This window comes from Drosophila subobscura, chromosome U, assembly GCF_008121235.1.
Source record: "Drosophila subobscura isolate 14011-0131.10 chromosome U, UCBerk_Dsub_1.0, whole genome shotgun sequence".
Taxonomy (NCBI): domain Eukaryota; kingdom Metazoa; phylum Arthropoda; class Insecta; order Diptera; family Drosophilidae; genus Drosophila; species Drosophila subobscura.
In genome coordinates this window covers 21,998,142-22,018,295 of record NC_048534.1, presented here as the reverse complement: position 1 = coordinate 22,018,295, position 20,154 = coordinate 21,998,142, and the positions used below count along the sequence as shown (strand labels likewise).

General features: G+C 38.4%; 1 protein-coding gene across 3 annotated transcripts in view; it reads right to left on the bottom strand.

Annotated features, from left to right (window-relative positions):
• The window catches only part of LOC117902432 (mitogen-activated protein kinase-binding protein 1), a 69,950-nt gene extending 51,217 nt beyond the window's left edge, over positions 1 to 18,733 (bottom strand). For 2 of the 3 annotated variants that reach the window (XM_034813806.1, XM_034813808.1), the window contains exon 1: positions 17,737 to 18,733. The gene's annotated coding sequence lies outside the window, so the exon portion shown is untranslated. The remainder of the gene's footprint in view (positions 1 to 17,736) is intronic. The other variant, XM_034813813.1, reaches the window with a different exon arrangement.
• Positions 18,734 to 20,154: the final 1,421 nt, after the last annotated feature.

Here is a 20,154-nt window from a genome sequence, read left to right as displayed (position 1 = left end):
TCATGGCGTGGCAGAGGAGTTCTTGTAAGTTCTGCATAATTTTTTAAGACATTTCAGGGAATTTATTTTAATTTATTTTGAAGATTTATTTGCCGAAGGATGAATCTCCCCATCCCATAAAGGAGTCATTTACCTGGGCAAAAACGTTGCGACTAAGATATTAATAAGAAATAGATCATAACATAAAAGAAAAATGCGACAACCATAACAAATCCAACGAATACGTTTAGATATGGTTTAATAGCCAAAAACTGTTTGAGACACCATAGAGAACATTCGGTAAAGGAACGGCTAAGAATCGATGATGAATCAATAGAATGAGCTGAATGTGAATCATTATTGACTGTCGCTACGATTGTTATAAACGTTAAATAAATGAAGAATCGGTAACGATTGATCTTTGGCAAAAGCTAAGAATCAATCAATGCTTCCTCAATAATACATTTTATGATTATTTCATGCACTCAATGGCTCGTCCATGATTTTCACTAATTTCTTGTATGAGTGATTTATGAATAGACGAAAAATACTTGAAATTCTTTTAATATTATACGTGAAAATATAATTCAAAATGTATAGAACTAATCATGATTTAAAAAGTAAATGTCTAATGAACCGATCAAAATTGGTTTGGTATCGGCTGGTAAACAAAATTCAATTGAGTTTTGAATAGTTTATGAATGAATTTCATCCGAAGGCACCAGCACACACCACAGCACAATTCTGTGCAGTTTTTTACTTCCCTTTCACTCTCATTTCCTTTCCTTTGCCTTGCGTATCTCTTCCTTCCTGCCTTCTCCAGCACCTTTCTTACTTTGTTTACTTTGGCAAGTTTGGCAGGAAGCAAACTACTGGCAAACACAGCGTGGCCCACCCAAAAATATGCAGACGACAATGGCAGAGCCACGAGAGGGAAGTAGGAGGAGGACTACCTGTGTGGGTGGGCCCTGTCAACATTGTCAGACAGAAGCTTTCCCACCCGCAAAAACCGAAACCGCAGCAACATTTACTGGGGAAAAACTGAAGGAAATGAGAAAGAAAAACGTCAACTAACTGCTAGAACTGGCGACAGGCAGACAGTGGTCTGGGGTCTGGTCTGGGGTCGTGGCTGGGTGTCTAAATTGAGTTGGCATTAGTCAAACCAAACAGAACGCTAGAGGAAGATTGTCTGGAAGAAGCACCACAACTGTGGACTCCACCTCCCCAGTAGCCACCTCTTGAAGAGTCTTTCTACTTCTTCATAGAATACTAAATTATAGCTAAGAAATGCAGAGAAAAACAGAGAGGCCCCCAAAGAGGCAAAGTTTCTGCCATTTCTGTCTTCTTTTTTTGTTTTCAAGTATATCAAATGATTTTTTTTTTATTTTCCCTCTCCGTTGTCAGTTACGATACGTACGTGTGCCGCTTCTCACGCTCCAGCTTTAGTTTTTCTTTCGGAACAGATGTTGGCAGAAATATTTCTTATATACTCCGCCCCGCCCCGCCCCTGCAACTGCTGTGTTGCACGTTGCAGCAACCAGACAGACACAATCGCGTATTCACATGTCAACAATCTATACGCTGGAATAAAAAGCCAGCTCAAAGTTTCGATATAGAAAATAATATACATACACGTAGAGTATTTTTGTGTTAGACATCGAAGGGGCGTGTGGGGCGATACCCCAAGGAATTGTCTGGACATTGCAAAAGTCAATAAAAATGCCGTACAATCAATGGAAATCTAGTGAGAATGGAATTTGCAAAATACATTTTTATGGGAGCTTAAAAGAGAATCAAGGGAATCGAATTTTCATGGGAAATTTAAATGTTTATGCTTTAAACTTCAAAGAGAAGGTTCAAGAATAAAGTGCCATAGAAAATGAATAAAAATGGGGAAACTGGTTGAGTATCTAGACTCTATATTCAACGAGAGGATGTAGTGGATGGAATGCTGTTTAATGGTTTCCTAAGCGATTGTTAAATTAAATACTTAAGCCCTTGACAGGACTGTTTGTATCATTTATTCAGTCAATTCCGCTTCACTAACTATAAATATTTCTAGTGCAAACATCAGATTCTCCATTGGTAGAGGCTGCACTGTACTTTTGATATAAATTCTGTTACCTGCCAAATCCTAAACAAGCTTTTGCCATTAGATTGACACAAAAAATATAAATAATTCTCTAACAAAATATAAGCATTTTGCATATAAATCGATCAATAAGCCAATAATTGAAAAGCAGACACCAAAAAGTCATTATTCGTTTATCATGATCTAAAAACAAATTAAATAACAAAGCCGAAGCGTTAAATGCCCTATTTCGGAAGAGAAGTGTGGAGTAGAAATGTGGAAACCTGTTTGGATTTTTGTATTTAATAACCGTTGGCATGGAATCAATTATACATGTACAGATGGAAGTAAAGATAACAAAGTACCCAAATAGTTTTCTCTCTTACAGACAGATGGTCATGTTTGTGTCTGATCCTGACCAAATACCTTTCCAAGCATCTGCACAAAAATCCACAACACCCTCTAATTTGAAGGGTATCCAGAAACGCAACCAGGTTTTTCTGTGACTTTGGGTAAATTATTCAAACGGATTGTTGGGAGTAAATAAACAGAAAAACCACGTACGAAAATGCAGTCCAATAAAAGCAACACTAACGTACAACAAAATTAAATAAAAAACAACAAAAAACAACAAAAAACAGACGGAAAAAAACCGTCTACCAAATGTGGAATAATTTGAGTCGTCGCGTCGAGACCGAGAGAGCATTAAACGCAGTCAAACAGTCAAATGCCATTTCCGACTGCAGTCAGACATGAAAAGCAACAACAAATACATGGGAAAGCCCAGGCCAAGTCGGACCCCCAGACCCCACTAGACCTGGACAGACCCCAAAAACCGAACAGACCCACTAGACCGACCCCCGCGCTCGAGAGCACGTGGCTCCCCAGACGGAAGCCAGTGGCCAGCACATCGGAATGGGTGCGGTGCAGTGCGGCAGTGGCAGTGGCGGAAGAAGGAATGGGGAATAGAGGTGTGTGTATTGCTCTCTGGGGCTGGAAAGGGGGGCCTCTGAGGCATAGGCTACTGCCAGAATGGTCTGTTCTACAGTCTGTTCGAAATATCCATAAAGTAAATGAAGTAAGCGACGTTTTGTCATACCTGCTAATTGTCGAAGTAGAAGGGTATATTGTGTTTGCACAAGCTATCATAGAAAATAATTTAGAAAAGCCAAATAATTTATATTTAATACTGATTCAATATTTTAAAATTGATTTTAAATATGTAAACACTTACAAAAGTGTAATTTTCGAATTAAACAAATCAAACATACTAACAAATATCCGAAACCATCAAATTACAGGGCATTACCATGGCCTTAACATCCAAGAAAGTCCTTTAACTGGTTTATGTATGTTCTTTGGTATTTTATATAGTTGCATGTTCAACGCAAAGACAGCTTGAAGTATTCGCTTTTTGTTTATTTTTTTGGTGGTTGTTAGTTGTTGGTGGGAGTTGCAAAGAAAGACAGAAAAGACACCTGGGGGAGAGACAGAGAGACACCACCAACTGTGTAATTTTTGTAAGTGCAACTCCACATTCCATTTTGGCCTCATCGAAGGTGCGCCCACACACCGCACATATCATTGCTAATTTGGATGGATATGCAGAGCGTTCAGGCGCTGGTGGTGGTGGTGCGGCAGCCACCTGGAACTCCACACATTGTCTCCACAATAACACACACGCAATGCATATTTGTATGCAAAGTGGAGCAACCACAGCGGGGGCTGGGCCTTCAAAAAGCATAAAAAATAACTCTATCGTGTAAGGAAATCTAAAGGAAGTTGCGGGATTTGGTGGGTAAACCCTTTACTTTAATTAGTCAAAATTGTATTTAAGATATTGATTTGGATCTTGATTTGCATTGGTGGGGAGCAGCTTTCTAAATTTCATTTACAAATAAATTTTGCGAAGAATCTATGATGTCAGGTCCGGAAAACATATTTTATTTATATGCCAAGAACCTGTAAAATTCAATATTGTCCATCTTCTTTCTTTAGCAATATTTAGCAATATTTACTTTCATATTCTTTAGTTGCTTTCTTTTACCAACTTCGTAGTTTGGCTAAACGTTGGGCGTTGTCCGACAAGATATGATTATTTTTTGCTCTGTTTTTTTGGACTCTTAACTTGAATTTTTTTGTCTTTTGACTTACGGTTGATGGAGGACTTTGTTTATTACCTGCAAAGATAACAAAAGACAAGTAAAAATTAATAACAGCAAAAGCAAATAAACATTGGGGTACAATAGACATCATTAAAGCGTTTAAATATTTGCGTAGGGGGTTTACATACATATGTATGTATGTATGTCCATACACAAATATGTACATATATGGCTTGGCATATATATTTTGTATACCACTGGTACATCTGCCTGTAACTGTTTTTCTGCTCATGTGAATTTAACCCAGATTTTGTTAACCCATTCGTTCATTCACACCTTCCATTAAAACTGCCGACAAATTAATGATTATGAAATCAACAAACGATTTTTATCTTATTTTTACTTATTCATTTGCTCTAGGCCATAATTTAATGGATAGATAAAGCAACATTTAAATATAAATTTAAGTTGGAATTTCGTTTCTTCTTATCAAATGCAAATGGACACATTTGCTCGCAATAAATACTTCTTAAAAGACTTCTTGGTAGGTGAGTGGAAAAATTGTATAAAACTACTTTCAAAATCGTTCTGGCTCTCCACACAACATATTCTTTTCCCTCAAATATTACTTTCACCATCGACACCATCCAACAAAGTTCTCCTCTCACTCTTTCTATGTTTACAGACTTCCATTTTCAGTCTCTTGCCGTTCTCCTCCTCTTAAATGCTACCACCCAAAGCATAAATCCCCGTCTCCAGCTAGTTCCCAGACTTCTAACAAGGAAGCCCCCGCCGCCACTTCAAAATGACTTTCAACTTTGACACTGACCTCCGGCAATGCCAACAACAACAAAACACACACAAGTATATGTACAAACATATAGAAAACAATTTATAAAAAATGTATAAAAAATGCAACTGCACAAAAACCGACGCGACTCGTTCCATTGAGCACAGCACAGCACAGGCACCCCTCTATCCTCTATCCCGCTGCTGATTCAACGACTTTGACTTTCTAAGGCAATTTTACGTTAGCTTGAGGTTTGTTTTTATGGCTAGAAAGTGGGGTCTGGTCTGTGCCGTCTGTGGATCCGCTCATAGAGTTGTAAAAGCAAAAAGAGCAACAACAAACAAAAAAATTCATAAGCAAAAATCGTTTTGTGGCCATTTAGCGGACCAATCAAATGTGCAACCTGTAAATGTGTCTGTGAGACTGCCACATGCATTATTAATGCCTCTCGACTCGCCCGACAGTTGCAAGTTGCAACTGCTGCTGCTGCTGCTGCTGCTTGTGGCAAGGCAGCCGTCGCATTGTTTATAACTGTAATTTGGCACAAAACTTTTCTAACAGAATGTGTGTGTGGAATTTTAGGTTGCAGGTTTTTTTTTTCAACAAAAACTCGGAAAAGCATCTGGCCAGCTGCAGATAAAAGTCCTTAATTGCATTCCAAAGGCCTGGCAGGAGAATAAAGGACACTGGCTTATCATTTCATGCAGCTCTGGCATTATTTATGACACTTTCTAACACACACACACACATACGCATTATTAATAGCATCGGCCAGCATACACACATTAACATTACCATTACATAACACTTGATTCAACGAGAGAAGTGGATGTACCCTCATATGAGTGGTTTTATGGCCACATTGAAAGCATAACTTTGCACATATGAAAGCTCAATTAGGTAAAATATAAAAATTAGAGGAGAAGTGCGATGAAAGGTGATAATATAGAAAATACTCTGGGAATACTCTACCAAAAGGTGCGGGTAATATCAAGATTTAAAGGCGTTTTGAGTGTACGAATGACGAATATTTAACGACAGCTTTTTTCTGATATTGCAATTATTTTAATCTGTGTATGTTTTATAAGAATATTTACTATTTTATTACATTTTTACACTTGTTCGTTTTTTTCCCAAAACTCCTTGAAAGCTCCTTTTATGGCACACCAAAGAATGAGTATTTTTGCAGTATTAAGCGAATATTCACGCATTAGATTCACCTTGATACAACGGAAATGTTTTCGATTTTGCTACTCATTCGAAAATGCCAAAACGATTTTATTAAAACATAAATATCTGTATATCTATGGATGTATCGAATGTCGAAGGCAAGGAAAAACATGAGGGGTAAAAATATTTGATGCGTATAAATAATGATTTTGTATTTGGTAAATAAATTGTCCGATATGGAAGCTAATGCCAAATGGACACGCAAACGCCAGAGCCACAAACAAAAACTTTTAGTCTGATTGAACAATATGGTCATATATTCGTGAATTGAATGGAATTGGGAGGAGTGAATGCGGGAATGAATGCGTGGAGTGGCTGGTTGAGTGGCGGCCAAATGTTGATCATAATATTGGGAGATTGCATAACGGCGAAAATATGCGATAAGTTGAGAGGATAGAAACGGGAATGGAGAAAAGGTAAGTTGAGCAAACAAAGAATAGAATGATGGAATTATTGGAGGTGGGAAATCAATTGGAAATTCCAGTTCAAAAATGTTCAAGATTATTTTTATTTATTTATTAAAGAAGAGAAGTATATGGGTCTTGGAGTGTTTTTGATATTTTAGGATATTTGCAGATCAGTTCCGAATGATAAATAAATCAAGAAAACCGTAGAAAACTTTCGCCCAGTGTGTGGGAAATATTTACGATTATTTGCTGAAGGTGCAAGAGCAAATCAATTGAACTGAGTGTTCGTCACGTTCGACCACTTCGAAGTGGGGGACTGGGTACGGCACAGATGATCCTCCAATAGCCAGTGGAATGGCAAAGATCTGCTTCTTTTTGTCAGTGGAAAGATCATCATAACTGCATTTGAGTGTATGTTTCTTTTTAAATACTTTCGAGGGTCGTTTGTTCACTTTTACCGCCACACCAGCACCACCAGTAACAACGGCAGTCGATCGACCGGATCATGACGCTCCCAACGATGACAATGACGAACCGCTAATCATAATTTAAAGCATTACAACAATGGCCCAAAGAAAACGAAAAAAAGCAGACAGACACCCAAGGAAAATCGATGAAACGTGCGCTTCATTAATATGTGAAAATAAAAATAAAAATAATAATGTGATTTTACAAATGACAAAACGACGACAAAAAAAAAGTCTGGACAAAAAGCGTAACATTGATAAATAATAACAACAAAAAGTTGTCGACAAGTAAAAGTCAAAAGCGTTGAACGCATTTAACGAGGCGCAACAAAAAACGCCTTTGAGGAGGTGGGGCAACAGTGTGATGGAGAGGGAGGGGTAACGTGTAATGCCATTGGAGGTTGAATCACCAATTGAATCATATATCGTATACGGGAGAAAGCTCTAGCCAGATTGTTATCAAGATTGTATAGATAGATAGATATATTGTATATCAAGAACGCTGTTCTTTACTTGAATTAAAAATCGCTGTGGAATACATTACAAGAAGAAATAAAGGAGGATGTTCCTTGAACATTTATGAACTCTTTAAAGACTTTGTAGTCTTATAAAAATGTAAATACATATGTATCTTATGTCACACAATTTGGAATATTTTGCAATCGAGAACTAGTAAAAATTCAATTTGTATCATCAATCATCAATAGATAGATTTACCCATATATCCCCCTTTATCTACCCGTTGTAGATGGGGTCTTTTCCCCATTCCCATTTCCTAATCTCAACTAGCACTTGTCCATGTCCAATTGGAACTTTCTTTTACACAGAAAAAACTTAAAATGTATCTCCAAATTATAATTGATAAAACGACAAAAACTTATCCGAGGCGACTTTCGTTTTGGGATTAGAAAAGTGTTTCGTCTCGTCTGGTGGGTTGGTCGTTGAGCAAAGGAAAAACTATTTAGTTTACTGGTAATTGCACGGTAATTGCAGTCGAATGGACACGGCCACAATCGTGGGCCAAAGGTGTGCCCTGCCAATTAGCCAAAGCAAAGTGCGATTACTTTCGGGGCCAATAAAATTAAGCAAAAAACGTTGGAAAGGTGGGGGTAAAAGCGTCGCGTGTTTGACTGAAACTGTGGCACGTGAAACGGCTGCCATTTTCCATCTACATTTAATCTATATCTTTTAATTAAACGAAGGACCGACTCCAATTAATTATACAAATTTTTGTGGACTGCACTTTTCCAATTTAATTGAACTAAAGTGGGTCGAAAGTTTTCCTAGGTGAAGTTCTCTCGAGCACTCGAGATAATCTTTGGAGGCCTAAATATAGAACCTGCCTGTCGGCACTTGTTTTCTTTCTTCAGCTCTTCTTCTCTTTCTCTCTCTCGTTTCAATAAAAGGTAAACAAAAGCAGAACAAATTCGGCAAGAATTCAAGCAACTTAAAATATTTATTTATAGAACTCTAAAAATGTGTAAAGTGTATGTTGAATCAGGCAGAAATATTATTTTAGTGAAGATAGTTGTCCAAGTGTTGTTGGATTAATCAACATGGAATTAATCGAATGGGGAATGGCACTGCACAAATCTTTTTCAACACTAGCGTAAAAAAAACAAGTACCCAACAAAAACAATAAATTTGATATAAGTGGAATGCTTCAAGTTTGCATTCTTTATACAAATATTTTAAGTTTTTTACACACATTTTTGTGGCTTTAACTGTTGAAATTATGTTTAACCTTTCACACTCTACATATTTTGAGCCCCGAAAATAAAGTTCAATAAACCCCCTACCAAAAATTGAGTTAAATTTTTCTGTTTTATTTCCTCGTTTTTTTCTCATCTTTCATTTTTCCATTGCCATGGCAAGCGGCTACCACTCGGCGTAGTTTGGCGTAACAAGAACACAAAAGCAACAAACAAATGGAAATGGAAGGAGTTTAACAGCAGCAATGCGGTGGAAAGGGGGGAAGGAAACCACCATAGCTTTGACCTCTAGTTAAATTAGTGAACAATAGCGAAAGAGATGCGAGGGAAAAACCAAAAGAGGGATTGAGAGAGAGACAGACGGCGAAGGAAGCGCCGTTCCAATTCATTTGGCAAGAACAAATACAAATGCAACAGCAACAGCAACAGCAACAACGAAAAGAGGAAGCAAATGCCATTCAATAAATTCGACAATTTTTACAGTTAGTAGTTTTCATGCTCTGACATCATAACCCTACCATAAAAACCCCTGCCCCACCCGTTCTATTCAGTTCTCGCCTGACAACAAAAGACTTTTGAATCTGACATTCATTCTGCTCTATTTCATAGGAGTAAATTAGTAGCTGAACTTCCATTAAGTCAAATACGTTTTTGTGGAGGAGAACTCTAGCTAACTAAGGCTACTTTAGAGATTTATATTTAGTAGAAAATGTTGAAAATATCGCAATAAAATAAAACAAATTTTCAATTTTCTTTCTAATATCTCATGGATTCTCGTAATTTTCAATTGTTATGCAATTATGGTTTCGTTACTATCTTATTTCAGTATCTTTTGCTGTCTGTGGCTGTAGCTCTGTCTGTGGGCTGTGACCTAGCTGGCTTTTTCTGTCTATCTTTCCATGGACAATAGACACGCGCTACACACACGCCCATAGATACACTCACACACACAAATGGTACTCGAGCAGCCACTCATCGTGTCAATTGTGTTGAGCATGGCCAAGAGTCAATGCATTTTCGATATTCAATCATATTTGCTGACCCTCACAGATTTTTATTTATCGAACTATTATTATTTTTTGCAATTACTATACAACGCCCCACCCCTTCCCTTCCTGCTCTCAGCAATTTCGCTTTCGGCTGTTTTCCGTTTCTTTTTTCTACCTTGCCTTCCTTTGATTTTTCCTTAAGAGCTTTTCGCTTAATTAGTTCTTTTTGGTTTTTTGTTGTCTTATAGATTTTTTCTTGCGATTTTCTGTTTAGTTGTTTGTCTTTCTATTTTATTTGCGTTTTTTCTTCTTCTAAGCTATTTTTACGATTTATGTGGTTTTTTTTTTAGGATTCCGTTGAAGAGCAGCAAAAAAGAGGAAGGAAAGTAAACACACACACCAGAACATGTAGGCACAGCCTAAAAACAAAAAAAGAAATGTCAACGAAATTTGGCAATCAATGGCGGGTTTATAAAACCTAGAAATAGGGCCTTGATCTTCGATCTTTTTGGCCCAATTTGATTTCCAAATGAAACGTTAAATTAATTATTTTGTTATTTATCCATTATCGAGTATATCTTAATAGCCATGTCGTGTGCCTTGAAAAAACGTTTCAATTCGTTTCTTAAGGCCTTGATCTTGATCTATGTCTTTCTTTTGACCTAATTTTATAGATTGTTCCACTAATTTTCCCTCTTCCTCAACTATTTTCTACCGTATATTGCTTTTATTCATTATTTAATTCTTATGTTTCTTTGATCTCTTTCATTAAAAGAGTTTTAAATTTTCGTGTGTTTCTTAATGATTTATTTGACCTATTTTTTGACAGCTTCAAGCTGCCTAGAAAACACTCGAGTAGTTTACTTTTTTTTCCTTTATTTTCTGTTCCTATTTAGCCACTTGTCGCATCACTTTCGCTTCGTTTTTTTTTTTGCATCTCGTATTTTGGCTTATCGTTTGCCAATTTGTTTTTGATTTTCTTTTTTGTTTTTGGGGTTTTTTTGCTTTTGTACTGATTAAATTTCGGGCTGGTGAGTAATCTAATTGTTTTGGTTTTTTTAAGATACTCTTTTTTTTCAGGTTTCTGCTGCCAGTGCTGAAAAGCAATTTATTTTATTGAGTTAACGTGTTGGGAAGTGTTCCATTTTTTCGTGCTCTGCCATCTTGGAAAGTACTTTACGTTTCTATTAACTAGTGTTGAAAAAATATTAATAGTGTCATGTGTCGTGTTGTTCTGACAAACTAATCGATGCTATTGCATAGCCAAGATGTCATGACAGCGGCACAATTTTTTCAGTGCTGCATCGAAAAACTTGCCAAAGTTGTGGAAAGTGTGACAAAAAAAACGTGTGTGTTCCGTGCCTCAAGAGTTGTCTCAATGGTAAGACTATAGACTTTTGTGCGTAAAGTTACCACACCATACTGCCGTTCTTTAGGATCGTGTTGGTAATTACACCAACAAGATACATTATATTAAAAAAAATATACTCGAAGGGCTAACAAATAAACAATATGCGCAACTTTTCATGCGACCCATAGACGAGCGCTGCCGGAACTATGAGAAGCTTACCAAGACCATGGACTTGGCCACAATTATAAATCGCGTGCAGACTCGATGCTATCAGAATGCAAAAGAAGTGATAGCTGATCTGAGGCAAGTCTATCAAAATTGGTTTGTGTTGAATGAGCAATGTCCAGTCCTGTGCCGGCCAGGCATTCAATTGCAGAACTTCGTGGAGAGAAAGCTGTTGCAAATGCCAGAGGGCCCAGAGTTTGTGATCCGAAAGGATCCCAGGATGACCCGCACTTCCATCAAAGATTTTCCCTGGCTGCAGAGCACAGAGCCGCAGCCAGACTCAAACCAATTATTTTTCATTCCGGAGCATCAAACTCTAGCTTCTAGGGATGTAAATTCTCAATATCCCAAAAGGGGCCACAGCGTCAGCGATGACAACGAAGAAGACTCCTCCGGTCCATCGGTTGCTAAAATGATGCGACACAGCAGCAATAGTTCCGACTCAAATTCTGTCCCCGTGTCCGTTTCCGTGTCTGTCTCTGTCGCCGAATCGGAATCTGTGGATACCATAAGCAATTTCAACAACACGCAACTGGAAGACGCCCCAATGCCAGCGGATTTGCAGCATCTCGCTTCCCCTGAAAATAGGCCCAGCTCCTCAAGATCCTCATCTTCTTCCAGCTCCAGTTCTAGCTCAAGTTCCCAATCCGGATCCAGCTCCTCCTCGAGCTCCAGCTCTGGGACTGATTCGGATTCGGACTCCGATTGAATTCTATAACCAATTATTTTTCAGTCACTCCTCCTGATGAAATAGTCAATAATGTACTCCTAATTACCAAATTCACAACAGTTCGCTCAGGTAAGTAAATTTAGGGAAAATGTATACCTAAAATAATTATACGCTTATGAAAATGTTTTCCCGTATTGTATCCAGGTTTAACTCTGTCTTCAACTCTAGCTGAAGCTCTGGCGCTTTTCCTCTTCTTCAAGTTCCTACAGTTCTTTTATCAGTGTGGAGTTCTCTCAAGATTAATTTATACAACACTAAAATACTCGTTCAGGCTGATCGACATTGATCGTTTGTCCTAAATGTGCTGCAAAAATTTCTCTAGCATACTCAGATACGTTCTCCTGCGACCAATCGATTCCCAATTAAATGTACAAACATTTAAACCTAGTCTCATATATACTCAAATAAACATTATATCCATAGTTGTTCTTCTTATAAATGGGCAAAGCGGAATTACAAAAGTTTTTAGAGAGAGAATCTTGTTATGTTTTCCAAGAGCCTCGATTAGTTTCTTTAATTTTTTGTTTTCATAAATTGTGTCGCTAACCTTCTTGACAAATGTTGTATTTTTGCTGTTCATCAAAGGACTGGGAGGCCATAAAATATAATTATTGCCAGTTTTTTTTTTTTTTTTTCGGTCTGGCAGTTGGCCAAAAGCAATAATATCCGCCAGTAGAAGAGACAGCTAGAGGCACAAGCTGTTGCAACATTTTCCATCCTGCAGGGTTCTCGAGGGGTTCTTCCTTTTTCCGCTTCCCCGCCAGACACAAGTTTTATGGACAGACAACAGCGAGACGCATAAACATTGTTGATGTTGCTGCCTTTTCCTCTAAGAGTACACATTTCCTTTAAAAAAGTTGTACAACAAAAATAGGAGCAAGTTTTAGCCAGTTGTGTGTGCATTGAAGACTGCATAATACTTCCTCTCGATGTCTTGGCATCACAGACCATTTGTCAGTCGATGGCCAAAGCCAAAGCCAATTGCCGACTACAAAAATTCCAATTCCACCTAATGGATTATGACGTCCAAAGAGTGAAAGAAATAGAGGGTATGACAACCAAAGAGGGGACAAATAAAGGGTATTTCATCTGCAGAGTGGAAAAAAGTGATTGAGGAATGTCTTTAAACATCGGTGGAATCACAGCGGGAGAGGGAGAAACAGGAGTAAAACTTGTAATCCTCGAATGCAATTTTCCACCGTCAATTAAGATGTTCGTTAATAGTTCGTTAGTTGAGTAAATAAACTAAAGTTAAACGATTTCTTTAAGGCATTTAAGAGGGAGTGTGAGGGGGGTCTGACAACCTTTAATGGAATGCGCCATGACGAGGCTGTGAACATGAGTTGGCAGCTCTTATGACTCTCCTTGACGTGCCTCTCTCTCCCCCTCTCACCATATGGCCGTCGCCTCCTGAGTTGTTGTTATTTTATAGGAAAAAATGTTGATTGCTGGTTTTGGTTTCGAAAGCCATTTAAAATCTATGATAAGGCGGATAAAAGGATTAAAGTTTAATATAATTATGGGCTAGTAAAGAATCGCTTAAGTGTGCAAATTAATTTGACATTATTTTTTCTATGGTGTATAAGAGATAGAGAGATTTTCCAGTTTATTTCCTCACATTTTCGAAGTAATTTAAAGCGATAGCCACAATTGTGTTCTCCCACATAAAATACTTGTAACCTTCCAAGAAAATGCCTTTCAAAGCCGTTGGAATAATGTAATACAATTTGTGCCGTAAACGCAAGAAGAGAAAATTCTAATTAAACTACGGATACAATGCGATTTCCACTCATTAGAAACGAGACCTCAAAGACCGGCGGCATAAGAAACAATGGGATTGAAAAGAATGTGAGAAAAGTTAAGAACAGCAGAAACAGAAGTAGAAACCCCTAGAGAGAAAGAGGTGGAGGAATCGAAGGAGATGTTTGCCTCTGCATAAACATAAACATGGTTGATGGCGGAGGCCTCTCTCTGCCATTCTCCCAGGGATGGAGAGGCAGAGAAAGAGGCTGAGGGTGTGAGAGGCCAGACAGAGGGAGTACGGAGTACGTGTGCGTTCAACAGACATGTCTTATCGAATCGGGTTTGCCATTAACTTGAGGCCAAGACCGAACCCAAAGGAAACTGCATTCCAGTCATACCTCAAGTAGTACTCTCCCCCTCTCCCTTTGCACTTTTTCCTCATTTTTCTGTTTCGCATCTTCTACCTCGTCTGCCACATGCCACACTTCCAGTTACCCTTCCCACCATTCCTAAATGTCTTCCCGTTGAGGAAGCGCCGCCAAGAGTTACATGATATCAATAAAAGTGCACAGCGTTCCCGGTCCGGTCCCTCAGATAAACTTCAAGAGCAAACACAGAAGGCCACAAGAGAAGTGGCCAGAGGAGGAGAAAAGAGAACACGGAGGGACCGAGACAGCTTTGGGGTTCGGCGAAGCATTAAATACCCTAAAATATCGATCGCATCCATATGATAACTGTAACCGATGTAGTTTAAATGCTTCGAAATTATAGCAATGCATATCATAATGTTCCCCTTAAAGAAATTAAATAAATCATATACATATATTCTCTTATATTTATTAAAACTAGTAAGTTAAGGGTATCAAAAAAGGTTTGCCAACACACAGCAACAACAGCAGCAGCCAGAAAGAACAACAAGTGGAATGGGCTAGGCTGCAGCAGCAGCAGGAAAAATGTTGCACCTTTGTTAGCTTCTGGCTAGATGCCGTCGTGCCATGTGGCTTAATGGATATGCAACTCATATGGCAAATTATCCAAAAAATGTTGGCAAGGAGAAACGCGAGGGAGAGCAGGGTAAGCTTTCAGCTGAGTTTTCAGGTGAGTGCAAGTGCTTTACTGTAGATGGAGCCCAGACACATTCCATTTCTCCCAAAGGGTTGCTTTTTTTTCGCTTCTGTTTCTTTTTTTGGCTTTCCTTTCCGCCGTTTCTTTCTTTTGGCAAATTTACAGTTGCATTTGGAATGCATTTGGAATTTTCTTATGGGTTTGTGTTTCTTCGTTTACTTTCAAAGGTGAGGGCTGTCTGTGGCTGCTCCTTAATCTCTTGAGAGTTTCAGAGAGGCAAACAAACTCAAGATAAATGAGTGAAGATATCTCACATCATTTTGAGTTACGTCCTCTCTCTCTCTTTTCCTCTCTTACATCATCCCAATTCTTACATCACACACTCTTTACTATCCGCTTTCCTTTTTGAAGCATTCCCAACATTCAACGCTAATCAGACATCCCCACAGACTCTTCCAATTAGGCCACAAAACGCAACAGAATAATGGTTAATAGATGAGAGAGCAAAGTTAAAGGTTTCCGCAGCTGGCAGCGGCTAAGATAAAAAAGCGATACGAAGCGGAGAGAATGCAATAAAGAAGGATGATAAAGAGGACAAACAACAACTGCTGACGGCTGTAAGAATATTCCCATTCCTTGCGTATCGCCATCCATGAAATACTACGTGAGCCTCTTGGCCACGAGCACATGGGCAGGGGGAGTAGGAGCCACTGTGGTGCCGCATGTCCCCCAAATGACATTGCCATTTGCATGAGAGAGGATGGGATCCTCCTTCTATAGATAAATTGTGAAATCAACCGCGAGACCGAACACGAAACGAGTTGAATTCCAAAATCTAGCAGACGGAAAAGGAACATCGGAGAGACAGAGTAAGAAATAGAGAGAGAGCGAGAGCGAGAGAAACAAAGAGAAAACGGAGAAGGAAGACGGACAAAAACGGACACCTGTCGACAGGTAAAATAAACGAAGCCGGCAAATGTCTTAGTCAGCAAACTGGAGGAAGAGTAAATCAAAGCAAATAAGAGTAAAGTACAGCAAGGAAGATGAAAACAAAGCAAAGCAAATATGAAAAAGTAATGTAAAGAAAAGGGGTATAGAAATAGACAGAAGAGGAGAAAACAGACAAAGCAAAACAAATTCAAACAGAACAGAAGCAAAGAACAAACACACACACACACACACACAGAAAATCAGGTAAAGATTCTGAAAAAAGGCAAGAAAAACCAACAAAACAGATGAGGAAATCTTTGAGAGACAGAATCAGAGCTAGAAGTAGAGAGATAGGCAGAGAGAACCTAATCAAAATTCACCTGTCACCTTGCCTTTCCTCCTCTCTCTCTCCCTCACTGTCCCGCTGTTCCTCTTCCTCTTAAGAGGCTTTGACATCTGATCGTGAGTCTTTGGTTTCATTGGTATACCCTGCACAAATCAGAGCATATCTATTTACAAGATAAAAAGGTGCAAGGCAACAGAAAATCAATTGTAAGTCGTATGTCTCTCAAGTTCTGGTAGGGTATCCATCGTTGCTCTCTTTCTCTATCTTTTCCCATTCATGGCTTTTTGTTGTTTTTACACTCTCACGCTCTCTTATCTCTCTTTGTGTGTGTTTCCTTCGGCAATTTATTTTTAACCCTTGGGTAACTTTAATGGGGCTTAAAGTGACCGCCGTTTCTCGGCTTAGCAGCCTCACAAATAAAAATACAACAAAAACTATACATCGCATGAAAAAAAAGCCCTAACAAATTAGTCATTGTGATTAATGAGAGCAAGCGAGATGAAGAGGTGGAGTAGCTGCTGCGACTGGCTGTATGTCTCTTTTTCTTGTTTTGGTTCCATCCTCTCATCCCTCTCGTGGCACCATAGACGCCTTTCTTTCTTCTCAGACGTGTTCAAGTTGCGTTTGATTTATTTCGTGTGAGCTTTTTCAAAAAAGATTATAGGTGTCGGTGGCAGTGGGAGGAGGATTAAAAGGGAGGGGAATGGGTATGCCTTGTGCAACACTGCATTTATCTAGATCACTCGACCGTATAAGGGGTGGGAAGGCAGAGGAGGATGAGTGCTTCTGTTGGACCTCAGATGTTAAAAGCATGTGTTTTTCGGGGTCAAGTTCAACAATTTTATGCATCAAAAACTCAAGGAAATTAAAAGAAACTATTTTTTGGGAACAATATTTTCTTTGAAGCTCATTTCATTACTTTTTTATAGCTATTATGTAATATGGTCGCTTGATTTGAATAATTATTATTGCTTTCCATGCGAAAATGCCTTTTCCTTAGTTAGGAAAGAAGTTTTCTCAAAAACCAATTGGTTTTCCAACGGAGCTGCAGTTTTCTTCTAAAAAAAAATAGTAAGATCAAACTCGTTATGCCGCTACTTTTGCAAGGTTATTCAAAAATGTGTTGCTCAAGGCCCTCTTCAAAAATACGAGTACACATAACGGCAAAAACAGCTGTGGGGCATAGAGAACGAAAGACAGAGATAGACAGCAGCTGAGAGAGGTACGGTACATACTCGACGCAGCCATAACAAGAACCACCCCCCATTAGAGGGTGGCTTTGACGCCCAAAACACCCCTCCAACACCCAACATTCATCTCTGGGTCTAGGTTAATAGAGAAACATTTCGACACATGAAAAACAGCATCAGCATCCTATTGAAAATCCAGTTTCAAGCAAAGGAATGTTCAACCCCCAAATAATAAAAGTAAGCCTCAAAATTGGGGATTTCATTGATTAAAAAGTATGTCACGCACACCACCTTAGCCCTCAAAATCACGTACATTAACCAGCCGCACATGCACATTGGTTATTGGTGGGGGGGAATGTAAACACAGGTTTCCATATTCATTCATTTGTATGGGTAGAAATCTCACCTGAATAAAAGATCTGGTTTAAGAAATTCCTTGAAAAATTCGGAAGCAAAAAACAGGAATTTCTCTTAGTTGATGCTGTTTTCTCGTTCTCTTAGCTCCTTTTATGTGTCTGTTTGCTGGATTACTCTGCGTTGTTGTTGTTGTTCTTGCTGATGTTCCTCTTGTCGTCTACTCTTTGTTGGAGTCGTTTTTTCGCTGTTGCTTTGCGGTTTAACTGTTTTGTTGTTGCTTTTCCTTTCACTTAAACTAAACTCTCTTTGGAGCCACAGCTCTTTCTCTCGCTGTTTCTTTCACTCTCTTTAAATAGGCGGCTTTTGTGTGCTTCTTTTGATTCCCTCCCCCTTCTCTGCTGGTCTAGACTTTAGCGTCTGCAGCTGCTGACAATGACATTTCTCCACAATTTCGCACAAGCACACACAAACAAACACGCGCGTTGCTTTTTTTTGCTTTTGGTCAGCGAATTTATTTCCTCGTTTTATTATTTCTCTTTAGGCAGACAGGTGCACCAAGCACACACACACTCTCACACTTGCACGTGGAAAGACGGCGTCGTGACACATACACACGCACATGTACACAGACAGATGAGAGGACGCCAAAATGTTTGGCACTGAACTTCTTCTTTATTGCAGCTTTTGCCTTTGCTTTGGCTTTTGCACACTATTTTTTATCTAATCTCCGTTTGCTTCTTTCTGCCTTCTTTCTACACTGCAGATAAGGGGCTCATATCAATTACTTTTATTTGTATTTGTATTTCACTTAGCCACTGCTTCCTCTTTCGCTTAAAAAGCCGCACAGAACACAAACACCATCCCCCTTAGTTTAACAAACACATTTAGTTACAAACAATTTTCTTCATTTGTTGCTTAATTTCTCGCGGCGGCCCGTTCCATTTTTTACTTGCTCTATGTTTGGCCCTTTCGTTGTTAACACGAAACACACAGATTATATTTAAAGAAATGGGAGACGCGGATCTGGCCACCGAACGCACGTACATTGAAAAATTGAATGAATGATGGAATGAAGGAACGAATGATAAAAATAATAATAAAAGCTCCCATTGTGAATGGGCAATTTGGTATATTGTGAATGGACACCAGTGTGACCGCGGAATTATCGATAAAATATACTGACAGACCCTCGGAAATACACCGAAATATACCATCTCATTTTAAAAACATACCGTAGTCTGAAATCATATTCCTCGATTTTGATGTTCTATTTGATATTATCAGCTTGCAAAGACTTTTAACACGGAAACAATCATTTAATTCATTTTAGGAATCAATTTGAAGTATTTTAAATACTCAGTTTTATTGGTTTGTATACCTTATGACCTTATTTTTTACAAATTCACACTTTCAATTCTCCCCCTCTGGAAGCAAGGGAGCTCTGCCTACAGTATGTAAATGTATGTATTATTAAAAGAGACATGTATATTAAGTGATAACATTGGAAAATTTGAAAAATAGTGCGCACAACAATTCTTCATAAGAATTCAAGAATTCCTTTTATTGCATTGCCACGTTTATTGATCATTGATGAAAAATTCAAGTATGAAATTACAAATAAGCAACCGTCGATTTATAGGATTCAGTGTGACCTGATCTGATGAAATATACAAAAATTTAAAATGAGCTGGGCCACTAAACCCACTTACATTTAAACAGGTTTAAAAAAATGATCTAAAAAATGGGGAACATTACACATTCCGCATTACAAACGTAAAATTAAGCCATCATCTCTCACTTCTCAATCCACCTCACATTCGTTCGTTTTTTAATGCAAATCGAAGTCATTAAATATTACTAGCTGGCCAAGACCTACAGCAATTAAAATGTAATTTTATCATAATAAAAATTTACAAATATGTTACACTTGCACTGATACTTCTGATAACAATTATTATGGGATGTCGGAGAATTCTTTTGAATTTGAATTGGGCGCGTAAGCAATGTGACCAATTACAAATCGATCGAATATTCCGTCAAACCCTCACAAATATACCATAATATTCTGTCTCATTTTTATATTTTTATTTTGCAGAATGCCGCTAGGTGGTGCTGCATGGCTTTGCTGGACCTACCGTGCTTTTGTTGAAACACAATATAAGTGGCGCCACCACAGGAGTTTCATAGCAACCAATTTAAGTCAGTTTACAATAAGCTGTGTTTTGATTTTTAAAATATATTTTAAATTAGTTAAGTTTTTATTTTTGGGATTATTTGATTTCAGGCATCAAAGGAACAGGCTCATTTTTCATCTGCAAGACTGTATTCATCTCAGTAAGGAAAACCCGTCATCCTGGGATCCTGGGCCATTAGGATTTGAAAGCCTAAGAGAATAAAAGAATTCAGTTTGTTTTCAGATAATTATAAAAAAAAACAACAAAATAAATAAGAACCAAATTAAACTGAA